The 26,511-nt window shown below is 41.6% G+C and overlaps 1 long non-coding RNA gene across 1 annotated transcript; it reads left to right on the plus strand.

Annotated features, from left to right (window-relative positions):
* The first annotated feature begins 261 nt into the window (after nucleotides 1–261).
* On the plus strand, nucleotides 262–3,234 carry LOC125537375. Its single transcript, XR_007295845.1, has 2 exons — nucleotides 262–661; nucleotides 2,371–3,234. It is a non-coding gene; the product is annotated as an uncharacterized LOC125537375 (long non-coding RNA).
* The last annotated feature ends 23,277 nt before the right edge of the window (nucleotides 3,235–26,511 follow it).

The raw sequence follows: 26,511 nt of genomic DNA on the forward strand, positions 1-26,511 counted from the left end.
AATCGATTATATTTTTCTTGTTAAAAACACGTTTTTAATTGTATTTTTATTTTTTTTTCCATAACATATTTAAAATTTTTATCTTTTATGAACATTTTGCATTTTTGGTGGAAAATTGTATTTCATTTGTATTTGTTTTTTTGCACAGTTTTTGGGCTTGGCCCAAGCAGAAGGACTTGACTGACACACCCATACAACACGTACTCTCTCTATTTCTCAAAAAAAAAAGTACTCTCTCTGTTACTAAAAAAGACGCATGAACTGCATCTCCCTTCCTGTTCCCCATTCTCACTCACTTCTCCCTAGTGGATAGCACCGACGCCGACTCCCATCTACTCATCGTTCGCGGAGGATGAGGGCAGGAATAATATCTCTTCTGGTGGCTTCACCGTCATGCCCTCCACCCGGGCCGCCGTATCAACGGGACCTTGCACGGCTCCCTCTTATCTCAGCTCCACCCGCGCCATCGTCAACAACGTGGCTCCTCTCCAATGCCTATAGCGCCTCCTCGCGCGGCTGCAGCGGCTCTCCTGGCCGGTAGAGGAGGTGTGGGAGGCCGCGGATTCCTCGGCGTGGTCCTACTCTCCAATGAGGAGGCCCTGCGAGGAGACGGCTCCACTGCTCCGAGGTCCTCTGACCAACTGCTGCTGACACCATGGAGGTCCACCCCCACTCTCGCCCTCTCCTCCTCTCTTTCCATGTACCGCACTACAGCAGCGAACTTAGTACTAATCTACATGAAAGATTACTGATGTTAATCTGGGTAATAACATGCACTCATTCATTAACATTTTAGATGCAAAGTTTAGAACTAACTAGACCATAGATTTGCAGAGCAGAGGGCAAGGAACTGGTTAGAAGGTTCGGTTATGTAACTTTTGGGAAGTACAATTAATTATTGCATGATTAAAGTACACTTGAGCACCTGTCCCTAGCAGCACAGAAGTAAATGTAATGATTGCATTATTTTGTATGCTTTTCTGAATAAAATGCAGAGTGTAGAGATGATCTGAAATAAGAGAGTTCAAAACTTGTTACTTGTTCCCAGCTGGGTGTCTCCTGTTTCTTCGTAGTCATAGATGTAGCTTTTATTCTGGTTACTTGTTGCCAAGGCTAGAAATAACATGCCTTCGTTGTCTGGTGGCCTTGCTGTCGCGTTCAACCTGTGCACTAAGATCCCTAGCAGCTGCAGTTGGAGTTGATCCGGCTGTGTTGGTGTTGGTGCTGCTGTTTGTTTCGTTCGTTGCCATCCATTAACAGAGAGTGCAACTCAAATGGTTTGCCTGCATGAGAGTTTTGGAATGTGTAAGAATATGTTATTTACCAAAAATGAGATACCAATTAGGATTGATAAATGCATCAGCAACAATGGTTAGTGTGTTATTTAATAAAAAAGTATAAACTAATCAAAATCAATACACACATTAGCACAGGTCTTGAGCTCTTGAAAATTCTGTAAAGAACAGTGACAGAATTGATGAACCATGTGATATCTAATTGCCCAAGTCTACATGGTTAGCATGCTAATGGTGCGCTAATAAACTTTGTTTTTTTGGGTTCTCAAGTGATCATCTACCATTGCATCACAGACTGACAAAGGTGATGAAGAACTATGTAGTGTCTATGTGCCAACCAATCATCTATATATTGGTGGTATCTTTTTGGTGATCTCTGCGGAAATTATAAGGCCCAATCTGTCCATTCGAGAATTATTGGTGATATGTTTTTGGTGAATTCTGTGGAAATTTTTATCTTTTTATCACTTCCACTGTTTTCTTCAAAAGAGAATTATTTGATGTCTTCTATAGCAGCTCCTTTAAATGCTTAATTGTATTAGCACTTGTGAAAATGATATACTGTTCTTGTTTGACCTTTTTCTCATCGTCGAACCTTTTTTTGTCTTCAAAAGATGACTTTTGTTTCTTTGTTTTTGCTATCCGTAAGTACCACTATGCCCTATTCAGCACCATGGTTACTTATCCTAGTACATCATAGTTTATTTATCAGTTGTCCCTTCTATATGATCTCATTTCATAATTCTTGTTCCCAGAGCTATATTCCTTATGTAGTAACTGTAATGTGAAGTCTGATGCTGTTGTGAGCTACATCCATAATTCTGTCTCCACTTACAAATAAGCACAGTTATAGTTGGATTATATTGCTTTTAACAACCATAACTTCTTGTGTTAATGTAATTCATTACAACTTCATTTTATGTCCAACTACGAGACTGGTTGGACATCTCACTCAATCATGCCATGCCATCGTCCATTCTCATACTTTCAAGCTAAATTTCTTGATATATTTCTCAGTGGCTACAAAAGTACTGTTTGGGCTTGCACCCTTACTCATCTTTCTAATGTTGTCTAGACTTTTGTCATATATGGGAGAATAAAGGCGTGTTTGGATCAAGTCCTAGATGAAAAATGCCTAGCCTGGAGCCTGCCTGGGGACTGCCTGGACTGTGTTTGTTTCATGTCCTGGAGAAACAGATGCTGGCCTGGCCTGGTTCGGGTGGACCTTGATTAGCCTGGGTTGTTTGTCCAGGCACCTTGCTTAGCCTGGGCGAGGCATCCGAAACAGGTAGCCTGGCGCTCAAGCTCAGCTGCCTGGGCATCAATTCCAAGGCTAATCAGCCGTTGCATGTTCATTTGTCACTTTATGGCCCATTAAAAAATTCACCAGGCGAGGCTATGAACCAAACACAACGAGTTTAAGCTAGCCTGGCCAGGCAAGAGAACACCACCGTATCAGGAAGCTCCCAGGCTTGAAATTTTTCCAGGCATAACGCCCAGGCCACCATCCAAACACACCCTAAAACCTGAGGAGGCTGTTGTAGCAATATTGTCTTCTCTACCAGATGAAGTTGTGGATAGAGTTTGTACGGTATTGCCATCTAAAGATTTAGTTTCTAAGAGGAGGAAAAAACTGGAATTCCTTCAGATGCAGGAAGAACTTACCAAGGTGATATATATGTCTTACAAATATTAAAAATGGACTATTTTTACTTCATCTGCAAATGCAGCCATGATCTTGTCGTAGATATGAAACTCACATTTGTCGTACTTCTGGTAAGCTAATAATGAGTAGGGCATGTAGTCACTCTTCTGTTACTAATTTATTGTCTTGGCTCAAAACTCATTCATATTATGGACTTCTTTTGTCTGAAACCCCATGTAACATACGCTACTATTACATATCCTTTCATGCTTTATGCTATGAATGATTTTTTTCTTGAACTCTTGGTAACCCTACATTTTTGAATTAATGCAATACTCTGTAGTCTCAACTGTAAAACTGATAGAGGCAAAGGTGTCCCGATGTTTCGATGAGATGGTGGCTATCGTTTTCTGTGGGAGTCGACCTTGACGATCCGACTACGAACGTGCGAGACGTCGCGCCTTAGCAATCGCTAAACCAACTTTCGAGGGGTTATTGACCACGCCGGAGCACGATCAACCTGACCACGAGGGCCTGTTTCCTGCGAGCAAACGAAGAACAAGCAAGAAACTGAGATTGCAATCTGGATATTGCGAATATAAGATGAAAGCTTTATTGATCAAGGTGGGGTTCCGTGACGTCTTGGTCTGGTCGTTGGACACAAACGAAGTACGCGAAGTTGCAGCTATGGCGAACTTTTAATCTAAACAAAACCCAAAGTCTAAACGACGCCCTAAGGGCTGTATATATGGAGGAAGAGAGGGGAATTTCGTGGCCCTTGAGGGTGGGGTCTGAAACCAACCCTAACTCTTGTTTCCCCACACATACGGACTCTAAAAATAGCCTATACTTAAGTATTTCAAAATTACATGGGCCTGGCCCATTAATAAGGTGACGCAGCACCTAGAATAGCCTATGGACGAATATTATGAAGTGGCATCTTGTATATTTCGTCCATGGCTTCATGCACTCCTTATGGCGGCTTCAAAGTCCTGAAATCATCACTTGTAACTCCGTTCTTGATCCCCTTGCGCATGCCATCAACTTCATGCGTGTTTTTGCTCCAATGTTCATCCTTCTCCAAGCTAGGCCCTTCATTTGAAAGCAAAACAAATGTATCCAATTTAGGCAGCATCATAATCTCATGAACATTAGAATCATTACCAAGAAACGAAAGTACCTGGTAATTTAATTGACGTGCGCGAGCTCTAGTAATTGGTCCAGTATATGTAACAGTAGGGGCTGTGGGTGTAACAATGGTATTGATGTCCGCATCATCCTCCCCTTCTTGAAATGAAGTCGTCCTCGACGGAAGCTCATCTTCCTCACCCAAATAAGGCTTCAAATCTGCAATATTAAAAGTGGGACTAACCCCAAAATCTGCAGGTAGCTCAAGTTTATATGCATTATCATTTATTTTCTCTAAAACCTTAAAAGGACCATCAGCACGTGGCATTAGCTTTGATTTGCGCAGATTAGGAAATCTATCTTTACGCAAATGTAACCAAACAAGATCTCCAGGTGCAAACACAACATGTTTTCTATCCTTATCTCTAGCAAGTTTATATTTAGCATTCATACGCTCAATGTTTTCCTTAGTTAACTCATGCATTTTTAAAATCAATTCAGAACGTTCTTTAGCATCAAAATTAACCTTCTCCGAAGATGGAAGAGGCAACAAATCAATAGGTGCACGAGGTAGGAAGCCATACACAATTTCAAAAGGGCACATCTTAGTAGTAGAATGCAATGAACGATTATAAGCAAATTCAATATGAGGCAAGCATTCTTCCCACAGTTTCTTGTTATTCTTCAAAACAGCCCTAAGCATAGTAGACAATGTTCTATTGACTACTTCAGTTTGTCTATCAGTTTGGGGGTGACAAGTAGTACTAAAAAGCAGCTTAGTCCCCAACTTAGCCCATAAACATCTCCAAAAGTGGCTAAGAAATTTAGTATCACGATCTGAAACAATAGTATTTGGCACACCATGTAAGCGAATAATTTCACGAAAGAACAAATCAGCAACATTAACAGCATCATCGCTTTTATGACATGGTATAAAGTGTGCCATTTTCGAGAACCTATCCGCGACAACAAATATGCTATCCCTCCCCTTCTTTGTTCTAGGTAAACCTAAAACAAAGTCCATAGATATATCCTCCCAAGGAACACTAGGTACAGGCAAAGGCATATATAAACCATGAGGATTGAGTCGTGACTTAGCTCTTTGACATGTAGTGCAGCGAGCAACAAAACGCTCAACATCCTGTCTCATCTTTGGCCAAAAGAAATGTGTAGCAAGTATATCCTCCGTCTTCTTGACGCCAAAGTGTCCCATTAATCCTCCTCCATGCGCCTCCTGCAACAACAAAAGACGAACGGAGCTAGCTGGAATGCATAGCTTGTTAGCACGAAACACAAATCCATCGTTAAGAACGAACTTGTTCCAAGTTCTCCCTTCCTTACAATTCTGCAATACATCTTTAAATTCAGCATCATTAACATATTGATCCTTGATGGTCTCCAAACCAAATATTTTAAAGTCAAGTTGTGAAAGCATAGTATAACGACGAGACAAGGCATCAGCAATAACATTTTCTTTACCCTTCTTGTGTTTAATCACATAAGGAAAAGTCTCAATGAATTCAACCCATTTAGCATGTCGACGGTTCAGTTTTGCTTGACTTTTAATGTGTTTCAAAGATTCATGATCAGAATGTATAACAAATTCCTTAGGCCATAAATAATGTTGCCATGTTTCTAAGGTCCGAACAAGAGCATATAATTCTTTATCATAAGTAGAATAGTTCAGACTAGGCCCACTCAATTTTTCAGAAAAGTATGCAACAGGTTTTCCATCTTGTAATAACACACCTCCTAATCCAATTCCACTAGCATCACATTCAAGCTCAAAAGTCTTATTGAAATTAGGAAGTTGGAGTAAAGGAGCATGTGTCAACTTATCTTTCAATACCGTGAAGGCTTCTTCCTGTGCGGTACCCCAAACAAAAGGTACATCCTTCTTTGTAAGCTCGTTGAGAGGTGCAGCAATGGTGCTGAAATCTCTCACAAAACGCCTATAGAAACCAGCGAGGCCAAGAAAACTCCTCACTTGTGTGACCGTTTTGGGCTGCGGCCAACTTTCAATAGCTTCAATATTGGCTTTATCAACTTCAGTTCCCTGTGGAGTAACAACATAGCCAAGAAAAGATACTCGGTCGGTGCAAAAGGTGCACTTTCCAAGGTTACCAAACAAACGTGCATCAGGTAGAGCAATAAAAACAGCACGTAAATGTTCCAAATGTTCCTCCAAAGATTTGCTATAAATCAATATGTCATCAAAGTAAACTACCACAAATCGTCCAATGAAAACACGTAAAACTTCGTTCATTAACCTCATGAAAGTACTAGGTGCATTAGTTAACCCAAAAGGCATGACTAACCACTCATATAATCCAAACTTAGTTTTAAATGCTGTTTTCCATTCATCTCCCAATTTCATACGAATTTGATGGTAACCACTACGCAAATCAACTTTGGAGAATATTGTAGAGCCACTCAATTCATCAAGCATATCATCTAGCCTAGGAATAGGATGACGATAACGAATAGTAATATTATTAATGCCTCTACAATCAACGCACATACGCGACGTACCATCCTTTTTCGGCACTAAAATGATAGGAACAGCACAAGGACTAAGGGATTCGCGTATATAACCTTTGTCGAGCAGTTCTTGTACTTGACGCATAATCTCCTTCGTCTCCTCTGGATTGGTACGGTATGGTGCCCGGTTGGGTAATGATGCACCGGGAATTAAGTCAATTTGATGCTCAATCCCGCGAATAGGTGGTAATCCCGGTGGCACGTCTTGTGGAAAGACGTCGGCGAACTCCTGCAAAATGTTAGTGACAGCAGGAGGCAAAGAGGAAGGCACGTCCTCGAATGAAAATAATGCCTCTTTGCACACAAAAGCATAGCAAACAGATTTGCTAAAATCTAGATCATCAATATCAGATTTGGTGGCAAGTAAACATGCACTTTTCAATTTAATTTCAGAAGCAACACTAGATTGTTTATTAGGCTGCCATTTGTTGCTCAAATTCTTTTGCCACAATCTGATTTTCACTCTTAGTTTTCTTCCTGTTTTGCTTTATTAGCTCTATTAATATCATCTTTCAAAATGGAATCAGGAGTCATAGGAAGCAAAGTAATATTTTTATCCTTATGAACAAGAGTATACTGATTGTTTCTACCATGGTGAATAGAATGTTTATCAAATTGCCATGGTCTACCAAGTAATAAGGAACATGCTTGCATCGGATACCACATCACAATCAACATAATCAGCATATGTAGAGATACTAAAATGCACACGAACAGTACGTGTTACCTTAACCTTGCCGCTGTTGTTGAACCATTGGATGTAGTAAGGATGTGGATGTGGTCTTGTGGTGAGAGATAGCTTCTCCACCATCTCGATGCTAGCCAAGTTGTTGCAACTCCCTCCATCTATGATCACGCGAACAGAACGTTCCTTCACAACTCCCTTTGTATGGAACAAATTATGCCTCTGATTTTGCTCAGCTTGTGTAACCTGCACACTCAAAACACGTTGAGCAACTAAACATTCATACCTGTCAGCATCTTCAGGAGCCATGTATTGCGTCTCATGATCAGAATCGTCTCCACCGTGTTCGTCACGTGTAATAAGAGCCAAAGCCTCCTCATCATAGTCACTAGCGGACTCATACCCACCATCCTCAGTAACAATCATCACACGCTTAGATGGGCATTCTCTCGCATAATGACCTCCACCCTTGCAACGTCGACAAATAATATCATGTGTTTGCCCTGTTGATGCCATGGAAGAAGAAGAGCTCTTTGCAGGCCCAGAAGGTGTGCTCTTGGCAGATAGTGGTGATTGTGCCTGCTTTATTGTATCACGGTTGGAGGTGGCAGCCGACGGAGGCGCCGGTGAAGCAGAACGTGTGGAAGTAGATGATGCACGTGGTGTCCATGAAGAAGGTCGACCTACAGAAAAGTTAGTCCGCGCCAATGCCTGTCGATCCTGCACTTCACGTTCAGCTTTACAAGCAAGATGGAATAAACGAGTGATATTAGTATACTCCTTATACTCTAGAATCGTCTGAATCTCTCTATTTAATCCACCCATAAAACGTGCAAGCATAGCTTCATTCTCCTCAACAATACCACATCTAATCATGCCAGTTTGTAATTCCTGATAGTATTCTTCTACAGAATTTTTTCCCTGTCTTAAGCGCTGCAATTTTTGAAGTAATTCACGTTGATAATATGGTGGAACCCAACGAGTACGCATAGCAGTTTTCAAAGCAGCCCAAGTAGCAGGAATGGGATATAATCTACAATGCTCAGACCACCAAACACATGCAAAACTAGTGAATGCACAAACAGCAGCAGGAACACGTCTCTCCTCGGGATATTGTAAACATGTAAATCGTTGTTCAGTTTCTAACTCCCAAGTAAGATATATATCAGGAACATATCTACCCTCAAATGGTGGAATATTCAATTTTAGTTTAGGGAGATGGTCATGATCTCGTACCTGAGGGTGAGCCCTACCATTGCCATTATTTGCATGTGGACGACCTGATGGTTGCTGTGCTGGTGGTGGCACGTAGTTCTGATTTTGATCAACCTCATCCTCGTAATCGCCAGCAAAATCATCCTCCTCCGCATCAGCAGCAGGAGCCACAGAAGTAGCAACAGCAGCATCAACAGTTTGGCCAGGTGCAAGAGGGAGACGGCTCGCTCGGCGGAGGGCTGTTTCACGATGTGTAGGTAGTCGTCGTTGTTGTTGTTGTAGAGGTGCGTTAGGTGCAGCCGGTGGTGGTGGTGGAAGACGCGCGAGCAATTCATTAAACCTGTTATCGAGCTTTGTTTCGAACGTCTTCTCCATGTCATCTATCTTCTCCATGGCTTCTTCAAATCTGTTTAGCACATCCTGCACCTGTCCATTCATCATTTGCTGAAATTTATCATGCAACTCCTGATTCGTCATGTTCTCCCAGTCAGTCTCGTCGGCTTGTGATCCTGCCATGGTTAGCAACAATAGAAAACACACAAGAATATGATCCTACAGAATACTAACAAGAGGTGGTGGTGGCGGGTGTCACAAATCCGTCAAGCAAATCTCAAATTCTTACCAGTTCTTACCCAGCAGCAGGCGGTGATCGGCAACCGTTGTAGTCAAAACTCTCAAAAGCTTGGATAGAGCGATTGCCAGGGAGAGTCAAACGCACGACGTAGAGGTATGTGGAGCTGGGAAGGCTTATAGTATGGTAGCAAAAAGGGTCAGCAATAATCAATTCAGAGATGCAAAGTTGAATAAACGCTCAACGACGGTACTGTGCTGGTCCTAGGCTAGACCGTGCTAGAGACGCGAGCCTAGAACACTAACAAAATCACGGCGCTGCACGTAAATAAGGGAAAAGCACACTCTGGAACTTTTTTTTTCGCTTTTTTTTGCGCTCCTCTTTTTTTTTTTGCGAAAAATTACTATAATGGCGAGTGTCTCAAAACTCTTCCCTCGTCAAACTGATAGGATGGGCACGAAAATTTTTTTTTTCACTTTTTTTTTCGGAAATCAGGGCAGCGACGACGAAAAAGTGCGACAAAAAATCACTATGATGGCACGTGGCTCAAAAGACTCAGAAAAGCCTAAAAATAGGATAGGGAAAAAAAATTTTGCCCGTGAAAATTTTGGCCTAAAAACTGCCCGGGGGTCTCCAGACTCTTTTTTTTTCCGAGACCTACGCAGGTAAGGAAACACGAATCGGAATTGAGATTGATCTCAAGAACAAACCTAATATGAGAAGAAATCGGATTGGTGGTGGATATATGGTTGTGGTATATGGCAGCGGTGGTGGTATATGGTAGCGGTGGTGGTATATGGATAGAGATTGATGGTGGTATATGGATACGGATTGGTAGTGGTATATGGATAAGGATTCAGAGCGGTGGCGGATAAGCAAAAGTGGTAGATGGGCGATGATGATGGTGCGGCGGCGGCGTGACAACTTATGACCAGAACTCGAAACTCTAAAAGACTAGACTCTAAGACCAGCAACTTGACACGACGATGCAACCGCAAATTCAACAAAGCAAAAACCCTAAAAAGATTATGCAAAGGCTCAGATTGGTTCGGATATGATGAACTAACCCTAATTTTTTTTTTTGTGTGGCTTTTTCGTGGACTGTAGGTATGAAGAACAGACTCGATCTAATCTACGAAAAACTGTAAAATCTCACCGAGCAACCTGGAAATCTGATACCACTTGATAGAGGCAAAGGTGTCCCGATGTTTCGATGAGATGGTGGCTATCGTTTTCTGTGGGAGTCGACCTTGACGATCCGACTACGAACGTGCGAGACGTCGCGCCTTAGCAATCGCTAAACCAACTTCCGAGGGGTTATTGACCACGCCGGAGCACGATCAACCTGACCACGAGGGCCTGTTTCCTGCGAGCAAACGAAGAACAAGCAAGAAACTGAGATTGCAATCTGGATATTGCGAATATAAGATGAAAGCTTTATTGATCAAGGTGGGGTTCCGTGACGTCTTGGTCTGGTCGTTGGACACAAACGAAGTACGCGAAGTTGCAGCTATGGCGAACTTTTAATCTAAACAAAACCCAAAGTCTAAACGACGCCCTAAGGGCTGTATATATGGAGGAAGAGAGGGGAATTTCGTGGCCCTTGAGGGTGGGGTCCGAAACCAACCCTAACTCTTGTTTCCCCACACATACGGACTCTAAAAATAGCCTATACTTAAGTATTTCGAAATTACATGGGCCTGGCCCATTAATAAGGTGACGCAGCACCTAGAATAGCCTATGGACGAATATTATGAAGTGGCATCTTGTATATTTCGTCCATGGCTTCATGCACTCCTTATGGCGGCTTCAAAGTCCTGAAATCATCACTTGTAACTCCGTTCTTGATCCCCTTGCGCATGCCATCAACTTCATGCGTGTTTTTGCTCCAATGTTCATCCTTCTCCAAGCTAGGCCCTTCATTTAAAAGCAAAACAAATGTATCCAATTTAGGCAGCATCATAATCTCATGAACATTAGAATCATTACCAAGAAACGAAAGTACCTGGTAATTTAATTGGCGTGCGCGAGCTCTAGTAATTGGTCCAGTATATGTAACAGTAGGGGCTGTGGGTGTAACAATGGTATTGATGTCCGCATCAAAAACTATCACCTCTTCTTGTCTGAACCACACCAATGTTCACACCGGATGGGGAAAATTGTATTAGTTTATTATCTTTTGTGTGCTTTAAGGCCATCCATAATAAAATGTGTTTCGTGGGATATGTTAGCTCAGTCTTAGACTTTTAGTTGATAAATACCCAGTAAGTAGGTATTGGGATTTATGGTCGTCTGGACCCGATTATTTTGTTGTTTCCAACATAATGCTGCGAGCATTTGAGAATTATTTGATGTCCTCTATAGCAGCTCCTTTAAATGCTAAATCCAATCAGCACTTGTGAATCATCTATATACTGTGAAACCGACTATTCACTTTCCCGTATCTATATGCTGATGTAGATATGTTTAGCAATATATAAAATCCATGTCCTGACCGATGTATTTACAAGAATTGTCTTATTTTTGTTTTGTTGGTTTCTTGTATCTATATGCTGATGTAGATATCTTTAGGAATATATAGAACCATGTCCTGAATTGTCTTATTTTGCAAATGTATGTCTCAGTAGTTTTGAGTTATATCGCAGTTTATTTGCATGTTCGGGTTCTGTCTTTTTATCCTATCGAGTGGAACGTGTTTTTTTGGGGAATCCATCTAGCGTAACGTGGGAGGTCGGTTGATCTATTCTAGTTAGAATGCTAGCTAGGCTTGGGCCGGTCCATCGGATGGAGTTAGCCTGGGCTAAGGAAACATCCATCGCTAGGGATTCGGGAAAACGGAGCGATCGCTAGACAGGCTAGATCAAATCGATCGCTAGGGTCGATCTACTTTTAAATATCGTCCATCAATCTTTATGATTAACATAAAATCAATGGATATAATAGCGTGACGTATGGAGAACTATGAAAGCTTCCGTCTTTTAATATTAGGTAAAGATTAACTGGGCTTTCAAGGCATTTTATGTGCATAATTTAAATTGGAAATACATGCACATGCTCCAGTGCATATAAACTGGTTGAAAAATCAAATATGTGTCCTTGGGTGCATGCTTAGGTCCCATCCAAGAAATGGGCATGAATTTCAAACACCAGGGCACTGTTGATTGCCGTAAAACATTGAGATTCCTGGTTTTTAAATTCTAGTAAATCCAAAACTCATCTGAAATTCATGAAAACTGGCATGGTATCATGGAGCGGCATCAACAAGCATCAACATGTCGTGGTAAAACTTATGTCCCATTTGGGACAGGTTTGGGTATACGCTTCTCACAAATCAGAGATTCTGACAACAAGCCTGGTGGTTTCGGTAAGGAACGTGCCATCTTTGGGGTCGAAACGATATCTGTTGCATCTTATTGCTTTTAAAAATTAAATAGTGTCAACATAGAACAACAGGAGTGTTGTGTTAAGTTTTGAAATTTTTCGGGGTTCGTTTGGACATTTTTGTACATTAACTAGGTTTTCTAGGCATTTTATGTGCATAATTCAAATTTGAAATACATGCACATGCTTCAGTGCATATAAATTGGTTGAAAAATCAAATATGGGTGCATGCTTAGGTCCCATCCAAGAAATGGAAATGAACTTCAAACAACAGGGCACTGTTGATTACTGGCAAAACGTTGAGATACCTGGTTTTTAAATTCTAGTAAATCCAAAACTCGTCTGAATTCATCAAACCTGGCATGGTATCATGGAGCGGCATCAACATGTCGTGGTAAAAAAATTGTCCTATTTGGGGCAGGTTTGGTTATAAGCTTCTCACAACAAGTTTGGTGGTTTCGGTAGGGAACGTGCCACCTTTGGGGACGAAACGATATCCCTTGCATCTTATTGCTTTCAAAAATTTCTAGTGTCAACATAGAACAACATGCACGCTGTGTTAAGTTTTGGAATTTTTCGGGGCTCGTTTGGACATTTTTATACATTAACTGGGTTTTCTAGGCATTTTATGTGCATAATTCAAATTGGAAATACATGCACATGCTTCAGTGCATATAAATTGGTTGAAAAAAAATCAAATATGTGTCCTTGGGTGCATGCTTAGGTCCCATCCAAGAAATGTGAATGAATTTCAAACACCAGGGCACTGTTGATTACTGGTAAAACGTTGAGGTACCTAGTTTTCAAATTCTAGTAAATCCAAAACTCATCTGAAATTCATGAAACCTGGCATGATATCATGGAGCGGCATCAACATGCCGTGGTAAAAGTTTTGTCCCATTTGGGGTAGGTTTGGGTATAAGCTTCTCACAAACCAGAGCTTCTCATAACAAGCCTGGGGGTTTTGGCAAGGAACGTGCCACATTTGAGGACGAAACGATATCTGTTGCCTCTTATTGCTTTCCAAAATTTTCTAGTGTCAACATAGAACAACAGGAGTGTTCTGTTAAGTTTTGGAATTTTTGGGGTTCGTTCGGACATTTTTATACATTAACTTGGTTTTCTAGGCATTTTATGTGCATAATTCAAATTTAAAATACATGCACATGCTCCAGTGCATATAAATTGGTTAAAAAATCATATATGTTTCCTTGGGTGCATGCTTAGGTCCCATCCAAGAAATGGGAATGAATTACTAACACTAGGGCATTATTGATTGCCGGAAAACATTGAGATACCTGGTTTTTAAATTCTAGTAAATATAAAACTCGTTTGAAATTCATGAAACTTGGCATGGTATCATGGATCGACATCAACGTGCCGTGGTAAAACTTTTGTCCCATTTGGGGCAGGTTTGGGTACAAGCTTCTCACAAACCAGAGCTTCTCACAACAAGCCTGATGGTTTCGGTAGGGAACATCCCACATTTGGGGAAGAAACGATATCCGTTGCCTCTTATTGCTTTCAGAAAATTCTAGTGTCAACATAGAACAACATGAGTGCCGTGTTAAGTTTTGGAATTTTCCGGGGCTCGTTTGGACATTTTTATACATTAACTGTGTTCTCTAGGCATTTTATGTGCATAATGCAAATTTGAAATACATGCACATGCTCCAGTGCATATAAATTGGTTGAAAAATCAAATATGTGTCCTTGGGTGGATGCTTTGGTGCCATCCAAGAAATGAGAATGAATTTCAAACACCGGGGCACTGTTGATTGCGGGTAAAACATTGAGATACCTGGTTTTTAAATTCTACTAAATCCAAAACTCTGCTGAAATTTATGAAACTTGGCATAGTATCATGGAGCGGCATCAACAAACCGTGGTAAAAAATTGTTCCATTTCGGGCAGGTTTGATTATAAGCTTCTCACAAACCAGAGCTTCTCACAAGTCTGGTAGTTTCGGTAGGGAACGTGCCACCTTTGGGGATGAAACGATATCCGTCGCCTCTTATTGCTTTAAAAGAATTTCTTGTGTGAACATAGAACAACAGTAGTGTTGTGTTAAATTTTGGAATTTTTTGGGGCTCGTTTGGAAATTTTTATACATTAACTAGGTTTTCTAGGCATTTTATGTGCATAATTCAAATTTGAAATACATGCACATGCTCAAGTGCATATTTTTTTGAAAAATCAAATATGTGTCATTGGGTGTATGTTTAGGTCCCATCCAAGAAATGGGAATGGATTTCAAACACCAGGCTAGTGTTGATTGCCGGCAAAACATTGAGATACCTGGTTTTTATATACTAGTAAATCCAAAACTCATCTGAAATTCATGAAACGTGGTATGGTAACATGGAGGGGCATCAACATGTCGTGGTAAAAATTTTGTCCCATTTGGGGCAAGTTTGGGTATAAGCTTCTCACAAATCAGAGCTTCTCGTAACAAGCCTGGTGGTTTCGGCAGGGAACGTGCCACCTTTGGAGACAAAAAAATTTCTAGTGTGAACATAGAACAACAGGAGTGTTGTGTTAAGTTTTGGAATTTTTTGGGGCTCATTTGGACATTTTTATACATTAACTAGGTTTTCTAGGCATTTTATGTGCATAATTCAAATTTTAAATACAAGCACATGCTCCAGTGCATATAAATTGGTTGAAAATCAAATATGTGTCCTTGGGTGCATGCTTAGGTCCCATCCAAGAAATGGGAATGAATTTCAAACACCAGCGCACTGTTGATTGCCGGGAAAACATTGAGATACCTGGTTTTTATATTCTAGTAAATCCAAAACTCGTCTGAAATTAATGAAACATGGCATGGTATCATGGAGCGGCATCAACATGCCGTGGTAAATTTTTTGTCCCATTTGGGACAGGTTAGGGTATAAGCTTCTCACAAATGAGAGCTTATCACAACAAGCCTGATGGTTTCGGTAGGGAATGTGCCACCATTGGGGACGGAACGATATCCGTTGCCTCTTTTTGCTTTCAAAAAAATTCTAGTGTCAACAAAGAACAACAGGAGTGTTGTGTTAAGTGTTGGCATTTTCGGGGCTTGTTTGGACATTTTTATACATTAACTGGGATTCCTAGGCATTTTTTGTGTATAATTCAAATATGAAATACATGCACATGCTCCAGTGCATATAAATTGGTTGAAAAATCAAATATGTGTCCTTGGTTGCATGCTTAGGTCCCATCCAAGAAATGGGAATGAATTTCAAACACCAGGACACTATTGATTGCTGACAAAACATTGAGATACCTGGTTTTTAAATTCAAGTGAATCCAAAACTCGTCTGAAATTCATGAAACTTGGCATGGTATCATGGAGCACATCAACATGCCGTGGTAAAAAATTTGTCCATTTGGGGCAGGTTTGGGTATAAGCTTCTCACAAACCAGAGCTTCTCACAACAAGCCTGGTGGTTTTGGTAGCGAACGTGCCACCTTTGGGGATGGAACGATATCCATCGCCTCTAATTGATTTCAAAAAATTTCTAGTGTCAACATAGAACAACAGGAGTGTTGTGTTAAGTTTTGGAATTTTTCGGGCTTTTTTGGACATTTTTATACATTAACTAGGTTTTCTAGGCATTTTATTTGTATAATTCAAATTTGAAATACATGCACATGCTCCAGTGCATATAAATTGCTTGAAAATCAAATATGTGTCCTTGGGTGTATGCTTAGGTCCCATCCAAGAAATGGGAATGAATTTCAAACACCAGGGCACTGTTGATTGGCGGCAAAACGTTGAAATACCTGGTTTTTAAATTCTAGTAAATCCAAAACTTGTCTGAAATTCATGAAACTTGGCATGGTATCATGGAGCGACATCAACATGCCGTGGTAAAAAATTTGTCCTATTTGGGGTAGGTTTGGGTATAAGCTTCTCACAAACTAGAGCTTCTCACAACAAGCCCGGTGGTTTCGGTAGGGAACGTGCCACCTTTGGGGACGAAACGATATCCGTTGCCTCTTATTGTTTTCAAAAAATTTCTAGTGTCAACATAGAACAACAGGTGTGCTGTGTCAAGTTTTCGAATTTTTCGGGGCTCGTTTGAACATTTTTATACATTAATTGGGTTTTCTAGGCATTTTATGTGCATAATTCAAACTTGAAATACATGCACATGCTCCAGTGCATATATATTGGTTGAAAAATCAAATATGTGTCCTTGGGTGCATGCTTAGTTAGGTGCCACGCAAGAAATGAAATGAATTTAAAACACCAGGACACTTTTGATTGCTGGCAAAATATTGAGATACCCGGTTTTTAAATTCTAGTAAATCCAAAACTCGTCTGAAATTCATGAAACTTGGCATTGTATTATGGAGCGGCATCAACATGCCGTGGTAAAACTTTTGTCCCTTTTGGAGCAGGTTTGGGTATAAGCTTCTCATAAACCAGAGCTTCTCACAACAAGCCTGGTGGTTTTGGTAGGGAACATGCCACCTTTGGGGACGAAACGATATCCGTTGCCTCTTATTGCTTTCAAAAAATTTCTACTGTCAACATAGAACAACAGGAGTGTTGTGTTAAGTTTTGGAATTTTTTGGGGCTCGTTTGGACCATTTTATACATTAAATGGGTTTTCTAGGCATTTTATGTGCATAATTCGAATTTGAAATAATGCACATGCTCCAGTGCATATAAATTAGTTGAAAAATCAAATATGTGTCCTTGGGTGCATGCTTATGTCCCATCCCAAAAAATGGGAATGAATTTCAAACACCAGGGCACTGTTGATTTCCGACAAAACGTCGAGATACCTGGTTTTTATATTCTAGTAAATCCAAAACTCGTCTGAAATTCATGAAACTTGGCATGGTATCATGGAGCGGCATAAACATGCTGTGGTAAAATTTTTGTCTCATTTGGGGCAGGTTTGGGTATAAGCTTCTCACAAACCAGAGCTTCTCATAACGAGCCTGGTGGTTTCGGTAGGGTACGTGCCACCTTTGGGGATGAAACGATATCCGTTGCCTCTTATTGCTTTCAAAAAAAATTTAGTGTCAACATAGAACAACAGGAGTACTGTGTTAAGTTTTGGAATTTTTGGGGCTCGTTTGGACATTTTTATACATTAACTGTGTTTTCTAGGCATTTTATGTGCATAATTCAAAATGGAAATACATGCACATGCTCCAGTGCATATAAATTGGTTGAGAAATCAAATATGTGTCCTTGGGTGCATGCTTAATTAGGTGCCACGCAAGAAATGGGAATGAATTTCAAACACCAGGGCACTGTTGATTGCCGGGAAGGCGTTGAGATACCTGTTTTTTAAATTCTAGTAAATTCAAAACTCGTCCAGTGTGCAGGTTCATCGGGAAGCATGCGAGCTGTTCAACGTAGGATTTGTGCATCTCTTCAACGCAAACGGTTCAGTTAAGCAGTAAAGCGGCAGAAAGTAAACCAAAAAATATACGTGCTGCCACAAGCCCCGTGTGTCGTGCGAGCAGGCGTGAGTTGACGGGATGCATGCGAGCAGTTCACCGCGCAGGCATACCGGAAGGCGTGCGTGCATTTGTGCATATTGACGAGGAGGCGTGTGAGTAGCTGTGTGAAATGATGGTAGGAATGGCAGAATTCCACCCCTGGTCCACAATGGTCACCAACGTCTGGACTCTGGAGTGTATGACGATGCCGCCGAAGCGCACCATCGGAGGGAGTGGTGATGTCGGGGCTGGTGAAGCACCCACGCAACGCGTGAAGCTGGCCACAGAAGTTTCCGTCATCGCCAACGAGGTCTCGCGCGGGCAGCAGCACGACCTTGACTTCATCGGCGCCGTCATGCCCCCCCAGCCGGAGCCGAGGTCAACAACAACTCTGGCAACGACAGTGATTCCGACGGAAAACCGGTTAGTCGTCTATATACCCATTTGTGCGGCAAACATATCATGCGTTTTCTCTGGTTAATCCCCCCACCCTGCCCCTCTATAACTTTTCTGGAATACAAATCCTATGGTTATGTTCTCTCATTCCATGAAATTAGAGTAATTAAGATCCGTTAGATGCACGTAGTGTATTGATTGTTTGAATGTTATCCGTATAGAGTTAGTGATTAATTGTTTTTTTGTACAAATGATTTTTTCTAATAATCCGACTAGGGTTAGCTTGCGTGCTAGTAATTCGTGGCCAGATTTTGAGAATTGATTTTGAATGTCCTACATATATGATTGTGCCTTTTTTCTTCCTGATCTTGAGAATTGATTTCAAATGTCCTACATGTTATGCCATTTTTTTCTTTCAGATTGGTATGTACACAGATGAGGCTCCGACTAGCGCCGCCGCCGGATGTAGATCTTGGACCCGGCTATGTGGCCAGAAGCGCCCCTGGACCTGAGGAACCAGTAGAATCCCCGACGGACCGCATTAGCGATCTCCCGGATGGCATCCTTGGGGAGATCATCTCCCTTCTCCCCACCAAGGATGGCTGCCGCACACATGTCCTCGCATCTCGGTGGCGCACTCTATGGTGCACCGCGCCTCTTAATGTCAACTGTCGTCAGCTATCTGTCGATGATGATTTTGAACTCCCCGGAGCCATCATCTCCTCCCACGAGGGCTCCATTCAATGCATCTGCATCCCAGCATGCTACCTGCTAGACATACCCCGCACGTTGGCTGCCTGGCTGACATCCTGTCAATTCGATAAACTCTAGCAGCTTGAGTTCTACCATTACTACAGCGATAGGTTACCACCTGATGAGGACATCAATACCATTGTTACACCCATAGCCCCTACTGTTACATATACTGGACCAATTACTAGAGCTCGCGCATGCCAATTAAATTACCAGGTACTTTCGTTTCTTGGTAATGATTCTAATGTTCATGAGATTATGATGCTGCCTAAATTGGATACATTTGTTTTGCTTACAAATGAAGGGCCTAGCTTGGAGAAGGATGAACATTGGAGCAAGAACACGCATGGAGTTGATGGCATGCGCAAGGGGATCAAGAACGGAGTTACAAGTGATGATTTCAGGACTTTGAAGCCGCCATAAGGAGTGCATGAAGCCTTGGACGAAATATACAAGATGCCACTTCATAATATTCGTCCATAGGCTATTCTAGGTGCTGCGTCACCTTATTAATGGGCCAGGCCCACGTAATTTCGAAATACTTAAGTATAGGCTATTTTTAGAGTCCGTATGTGTGGGGAAACAAGAGTTAGGGTTGGTTTCGGACCCCACCCCCAAGGGCCACGAAATTCCCCACTCTTCCTCCATATATACAACCCTTAGGGCGTCCTTTAGACTTTGGGTTTTGTTTAGATTGAAAGTTCGCCATAGCTGCAACTTCGCGTACTTCGTTTGTGTCCAACGACCAGACCAAGACGTCACAGAACCCCACCTTGATCAATAAAGCTTTCATCTTATATTCACAATATCCTGATTGCAATCTCAGTTTCTTGCTTGTTCTTCGTTTGCTCGCAGGAAACAGACCCTCGTGGTCAGGTTGATCGTGCTCCAGCGTGGTCAATAACCCTTGGAAGTTGGTTTAGCGATTGCTAAGGCGCGACGGCTTGCACGTTCATAGTCGGATCGTCAAGGTCGACTCCCACAGAAAACGATAGCCACCATCTCATCGAAACATCGGGACACCTTAGCCTCTATCAAGTGGTATCAGATTTCCAGGTTGCTCAGTGAGATTTTTACAGTTTTTCGTAGATTAGATCGAGTCTGTTCTTCATACCTACAGTCCACGAAAAAAAAGCCACACAAAAAAATTAGGGTTAGTTCATCATATCCAGGTTCTCGAAAATGGCAAACTTTATACCATGTCATAAAAGCGATGATGCTGTTAATGTTGCTGATTTGTTCTTTCGTGAAATTATTCGCTTACATGGTGTGCCAAATACTATTGTTTCAGATCATGATACTAAATTTCTTAGCCACTTTTGGAGATGTTTATGGGCTAAGTTGGGGACTAAGCTGCTTTTTAGTACTACTTGTCACCCCCAAACTGATGGACAAACTGAAGTAGTCAATAGAACATTGTCTACTATGCTTAGGGCTGTTTTGAAGAATAACAAGAAACTGTGGGAAGAATGCTTGCCTCATATTGAATTTGCTTATAATCGTTCATTGCATTCTACTACTAAGATGTGCCCTTTTGAAATTGTGTATGGCTTCCTACCTCGTGCACCTATTGATTTGTTGCCTCTTCCATCTTCGGAGAAGGTTAATTTTGATGCTAAAGAACGTTCTGAATTGATTTTAAAAATGCATGAGTTAACTAAGGAAAACATTGAGCGTATGAATGCTAAATATAAACTTGCTGGAGATAAGGGTAGAAAACATGTTGTGTTTGCGCCTGGAGATCTTGTTTGGTTACATTTGCGTAAAGATAGATTTCCTAATCTGCGCAAATCAAAGCTAATGCCACGTGCTGATGGTCCTTTTAAGGTGTTAGAGAAAATAAATGATAATGCATATAAACTTGAGCTACCTGTAGATTTTGGGGTTAGTCCCACTTTTAACATTGCAGATTTGAAGCCTTATTTGGGTGAGGAAGATGCGCTTCCGTCGAGGACGACTTCGTTTCAAGAAGGGGAGGATGATGAGGACATCAATACCATTGTTACACCCACAGCCCCTACTGTTACATATACTGGACCAATTACTAGAGCTCGCGCACGCCAATTAAATTACCAGGTACTTTCGTTTCTTGGTAATGATTCTAATGTTCATGGGATTATGATGCTGCCTAAATTGGATACATTTGTTTTGCTTACAAATGAAGGGCCTAGCTTGGAGAAGGATGAACATTGGAGCAAGATCACGCATGGAGTTGATGGCATGCGCAAGGGGATCAAGAACGGAGTTACAAGTGATGATTTCAGGACTTTGAAGCCGCCATAAGGAGTGCATGAAGCCTTGGACGAAATATACAAGATGCCACTTCATAATATTCGTCCATAGGCTATTCTAGGTGCTGCGTCACCTTATTAATGGGCCAGGCCCACGTAATTTCGAAATACTTAAGTATAGGCTATTTTTAGAGTCCGTATGTGTGGGGAAACAAGAGTTAGGGTTGGTTTCGGACCCCACCCCCAAGGGCCACGAAATTCCCCCCTCTTCCTCCATATATACAGCCCTTAGGGCGTCGTTTAGACTTTGGGTTTTGTTTAGATTAAAAGTTCGCCATAGCTGCAACTTCGCGTACTTCTTTTGTGTCCAACGACCAGACCAAGACGTCACATAACCCCACCTTGATCAATAAAGCTTTCATCTTATATTCGCAATATCCCGATTGCAATCTCAGTTTCTTGCTTGTTCTTCGTTTGCTCGCAGGAAACAGACCCTCGTGGTCAGGTTGATCGTGCTCCGGCGTGGTCAATAACCCTCGGAAGTTGGTTTAGCGATTGCTAAGGCGCGACGTCTCACACGTTCGTAGTCGGATCGTCAAGGTCGACTCCCACAGAAAACGATAGCCACCATCTCATCAAAACATCGGGACACCTTAGCCTCTATCACCACCAGGAGCTGCATCTGTGTCCTCACCGCCGACGCCCATCTCATGGTTTTCCTCCTCTCTCCACACCGCCACCTTGACCCGGTGCCATATAGCAGACTATCTGGTACAAATGCTTCGACTGCCACTGTTGGAAAAGCTTGCACTTGTGTTGCTTGATCTGTCAGTGGCCTCACTTCATAGCATCATCCATTCTAGCTGCCCTGCACTCCAGCATTTGGTGCTTGCTTTTGGACTAGGAATCCATATCCCTTGTCTCAAAATAAAGTCGTCTCACCTTGTAAGCATTGGAATTCATTTTGAAGGACAGGAGCTCGTCATCGAAGACGCCCCATCACTTCAAAGTATGCTCCTTGATTGTTGTTATAAACATTCACAAATAGATGTGGTCTCTGCGCCTAAACTGGAGATCTTGGGTGCAATTAGTGATCCGTTTGAATGGTTCGAGATGGTGTTTGCCTCCACACCTATTCAGGTACTGTATATTATTCACTTACACTTACATAATTTGCATTTTTCATTTGTGCGCATAAGTTAAGTATCATCTTGGAGTACTCTTTCAATGCTAATATAATGTTCTATGCTCAATGAAGCGCTTGTCCATCCTATCAGTGGTGATGGATTCTGTCAAGACCTTATATATCAGTATGTGGCGTTTTGATCTCAACATTATTATTGCCTTGCTGCAATGCTTTCCATGTCGGGAGAATTTGTATATAAAGGTGATGATTTCACGCACATTGAAAGCCCATATATAATGTACTATAATTAATCGTTCAACTATCACTCTTTCAACATAATCTTTTTTAGACATTAACTGCTTTCAATCTTCATCTCTATTTAGGCACTAACACATGGGTAAAAAGGTATAACCAATCGATGGTTCAAGAAGCACCAGGATTTTCTCAGATCTCATGACATTCGTTTGAAGATATTAACACTGGAAGGATATGCATCCAACAATGCAAACATTAGCTTTGTCGCATTCTTCATGTTGAATGTGAGGGCACTATTGTCCGTGAGGATTAAGTTTTTCAACAAGAAATTTCTTACGGCTGCAAGTGTTGAACAACATAAAAAGAAGTTTCAGGTGGACCTAAGGGCTTCTGATCCTGCTCGCCTTCTATTTACAACAGCTTGTCATCATGGACCAGTAGAATTTCTGGCCGGGGATCTCGATTTTATGGATCAGACTGATCCATTTGATTGTGACTGCCGAAAACTTTGGTTGAGTTTGATGTCATTGTCCTGTTCAATATGGATTTTGTCTAAACCTGATGAGCAATTAATCCTCGTGCTTTTGTACTGTTTGTTAGCTGGAGTTAGATATTGTTGCCCTTTTCAACTCGGCTTTGACCCATATTTTCTTTCATACTGGTCCAATGGCTTGCCATTTCTTTAATTAAGACATAAATATTATAAGCATTCACAACATAGGGAAAGAACATCACTCTCGCGGGATCCTTGAGATGTTTGTTCATTACAGAACCGCAAGTTCTTAGTGCCCACCAGCACCCACAAACTTATTTTTAGCTTGCACACCAAATGGGTTGTAATTCTTAATAAGAAAAGATGCATGGTAGTCACAGATTTGGATTTATCATTTGGGACCCACAAGGAAAAAGCCTATCCAGGGCGATGCCGACTCGACAGTAAACATTGAGAAACCTTGTTTTAAAATTACTGTAAATCCAAAACTCGCCTCAAAATCATGAAACTTGGCATGGTGTTATGTCATAGCACCAACTTGTTGTGGTAAAAAATTAGTCCAATTTGGGACAAGTTTTGGTACAAACTTCTTACAAACTAGAGCTTCTCTCAAAAAGGCTCATGGTTCCAAGAGGGACCTTGTCACCTATGTGTGCAAAACGACATACGCTGTCTCTTCCCACCTTGATTTATTTTACAGAGGCAACATGCAACTATATATAGTAGCGTCGTCCAAAAAAATGAAATTCACGGTTCGTTTTTCCTTTTTATACATTATTTGAGTTTCATAGGCATTTTGGAACATACATTCGTGTGCACAAAGGTCGTGTGTGTACTAGCAACATATGTAAAATCGATGTTCAATTTTTTTATGAATCAAGTCCTTATAAGTTGTAAGTACATATGTTGTTGTTCTGTGTGCAATGACATCACAAAAAGGACCATACTAGGGAACCCGTCGGTGATGATTTCGTCAATCGCTGACAATTGTATACCACCAAGCGTTTGCCCACAACAAACACGGCTTATTAGCAGCAATTGTCTGTGTTATTATCGGTCTTCGCACACATTTCTGATTACAGACCTGTTTGCCGCGTATCAGATACATCTTGTTATATTGAACCGTTTATGTTCTCTTGGCTCAAAGCAAACAGTTCATCCGAGTGAACCGCATGCCGTATATCGCACACACCTTGATCTGGCTGACTGTTTCTTTTGTGTTGCCTAATCACAAACAGTTCATCCGAGTGAACTGTATGTTGTATATCGCACACACCTTCGTCTGGCTGCCTATTTCTTTTGTGTTGCCTCATCGCGAACAATTAATTGAATTGAACCGTATGCCCTGCATCACACATGCAACTAAAATTTGAACTGTGTTTTATGCATCCTCCATCGCAAATGTTTTGCACCTTTTTTGACGGTTTTTTACACTACTGTTTGCGATTATTGCATCGCACACAGTTTCGTCGAAGGGTCTCTGATCGTACTGTCCGTTAGCAGCATCCTACAGTAGTGCTTGTAGGGGCTGGTGCGCCTATCCCAATAAGGCCAGGGCGCCCCCTACAGCCCACGCTATTGTATGGACATGGTGAAACCCTTTACGGACTTCCTGAACCTTCTGGAAGCTTCCCTATCAATACCGAAACACACGAAACTTTTTCCGGAACCCCGATAACAACTTTCCATATATGTATCTTTACCTCCAGACTATCCCAGATATCCTTGTGACATCCCGGATCCCATTCGAGACTCCGAACAACCTTCGTACTTTCCACTATTAGTATCTCAATACTACCCTGATGACCCACAAGTATATGGGATCAATTGTAGCCTTTTCGACAAGTAAGAGTGTCGAACCCAACGAGGAGCAGAAGGAAATGACAAGTGGTTTTCAGCAAGGCAATGTCTGCAAATGCTGAAATTGTAAGTAACAGAGTAGTTTGATAGCAAGATAATTTGTAATGAGTGCTACCTCTTGAGCTTGCGTTGGTTTTTCCCTTGAAGAGGAAAGGGTGATGCAACAAAGTAGAGTAACTATTCCCTCGACTTTTGAGAACCAAGGTATCAATCCAGTAGGAGACAACGCACAAGCCACCGAATACCTGCACAAACAAACACCAACTTGCACCCAACGCGATAAAGGGGATGTCAATCCCTTCATAGTTATTGGCAAAGTGAGATCTGATATAGATGGATAAACGGTAAAGTAATATTTTTGGTATTTTTGGTTATGGAACAGAAAGTAAAAGATTGCAAAGAAAGTAAATAGGAAACTAAAATGTAGATCAGAAACTTATATGATGGAAAATAGACCCGGGGGCCATAGGTTTCACTAGAGGCTTCTCTCAAGATAGAAAATATTACGTGGGTGAACAAATTACTAAGCATCACGTCCATATCAAGTAGACCGACTCCTGCCTGCATCTACTACTATTACTCCACACATCGATCGACTCCTGCCTGCATCTAGAGTATTAAGTTCATAAGAATAGAGTAATGCATTAAGAAAGATGACATGATGTAGCGGGTTAAACTCAAGCAATATGATGGAAACCCCATCTTGTTATCCTCGATGGCAACAATACAATACGTGTCGGTTCCCCTTCTGTCACTAGGATCGAGGACTGCAAGATTGAACCCAAAGCTAAGCACTTCCCCCATTGCAAGAAAAACCAATCTAGTTGGCCAAACCAAATCGATAGTTCGAAGAGACTTGCAAAGATATCAAATCATGCATATAAGAATTCAGAGGGGATTCAAATAATATTCTTAGATAAGCTGATCATAAGTCCGCAATTTATTGGATCTTGGCAAACACACCACAAAAGAGTATTACATCGAATAGATCTCCAAGAACAACGAGGAGAACTTTGTGTTGAGAATCAAAGAGAGAGAAGAAGCCATCTAGCTACTAGCTATGGACCCATAGGTCTGTGGTAAACTACTCACGCTTCATTGGAGAGGCAATGGTGTTGATGTACAAGCCCTCCGTGATTGAATCCCCCTTCGGCAGGATGTCGGAAAAGGCCCCTAGATGGGATCTCACGGGTACACAAGGCTGCGACGGTGGAAAAATGGTTTCGTGGCTCTCCTGGAGGGTTTTAGGATATTTGAGAATATATAGGTAGAAGAAATAGGCCGGTGGAGTCACGAGGGGCCCACAAGTGTGGGGGGCATGCCCTACCCCTAGGCGCGCCTCCCGACCTTGAGGCCGCCTCATGGCTTTCCTGATGTGCACTCCAAGCCCTCTGGATGTCTTCTGGTCCAAGAAAAATTGTCGCAAAAGTTTCATTCGGTTTGGACTCTGTTTGGTATTCCTTTTCTGCGAAACTCTAAAAC

Source organism: Triticum urartu, chromosome 2, assembly GCF_003073215.2.
Source record: "Triticum urartu cultivar G1812 chromosome 2, Tu2.1, whole genome shotgun sequence".
Lineage (NCBI taxonomy): Eukaryota > Viridiplantae > Streptophyta > Magnoliopsida > Poales > Poaceae > Triticum > Triticum urartu.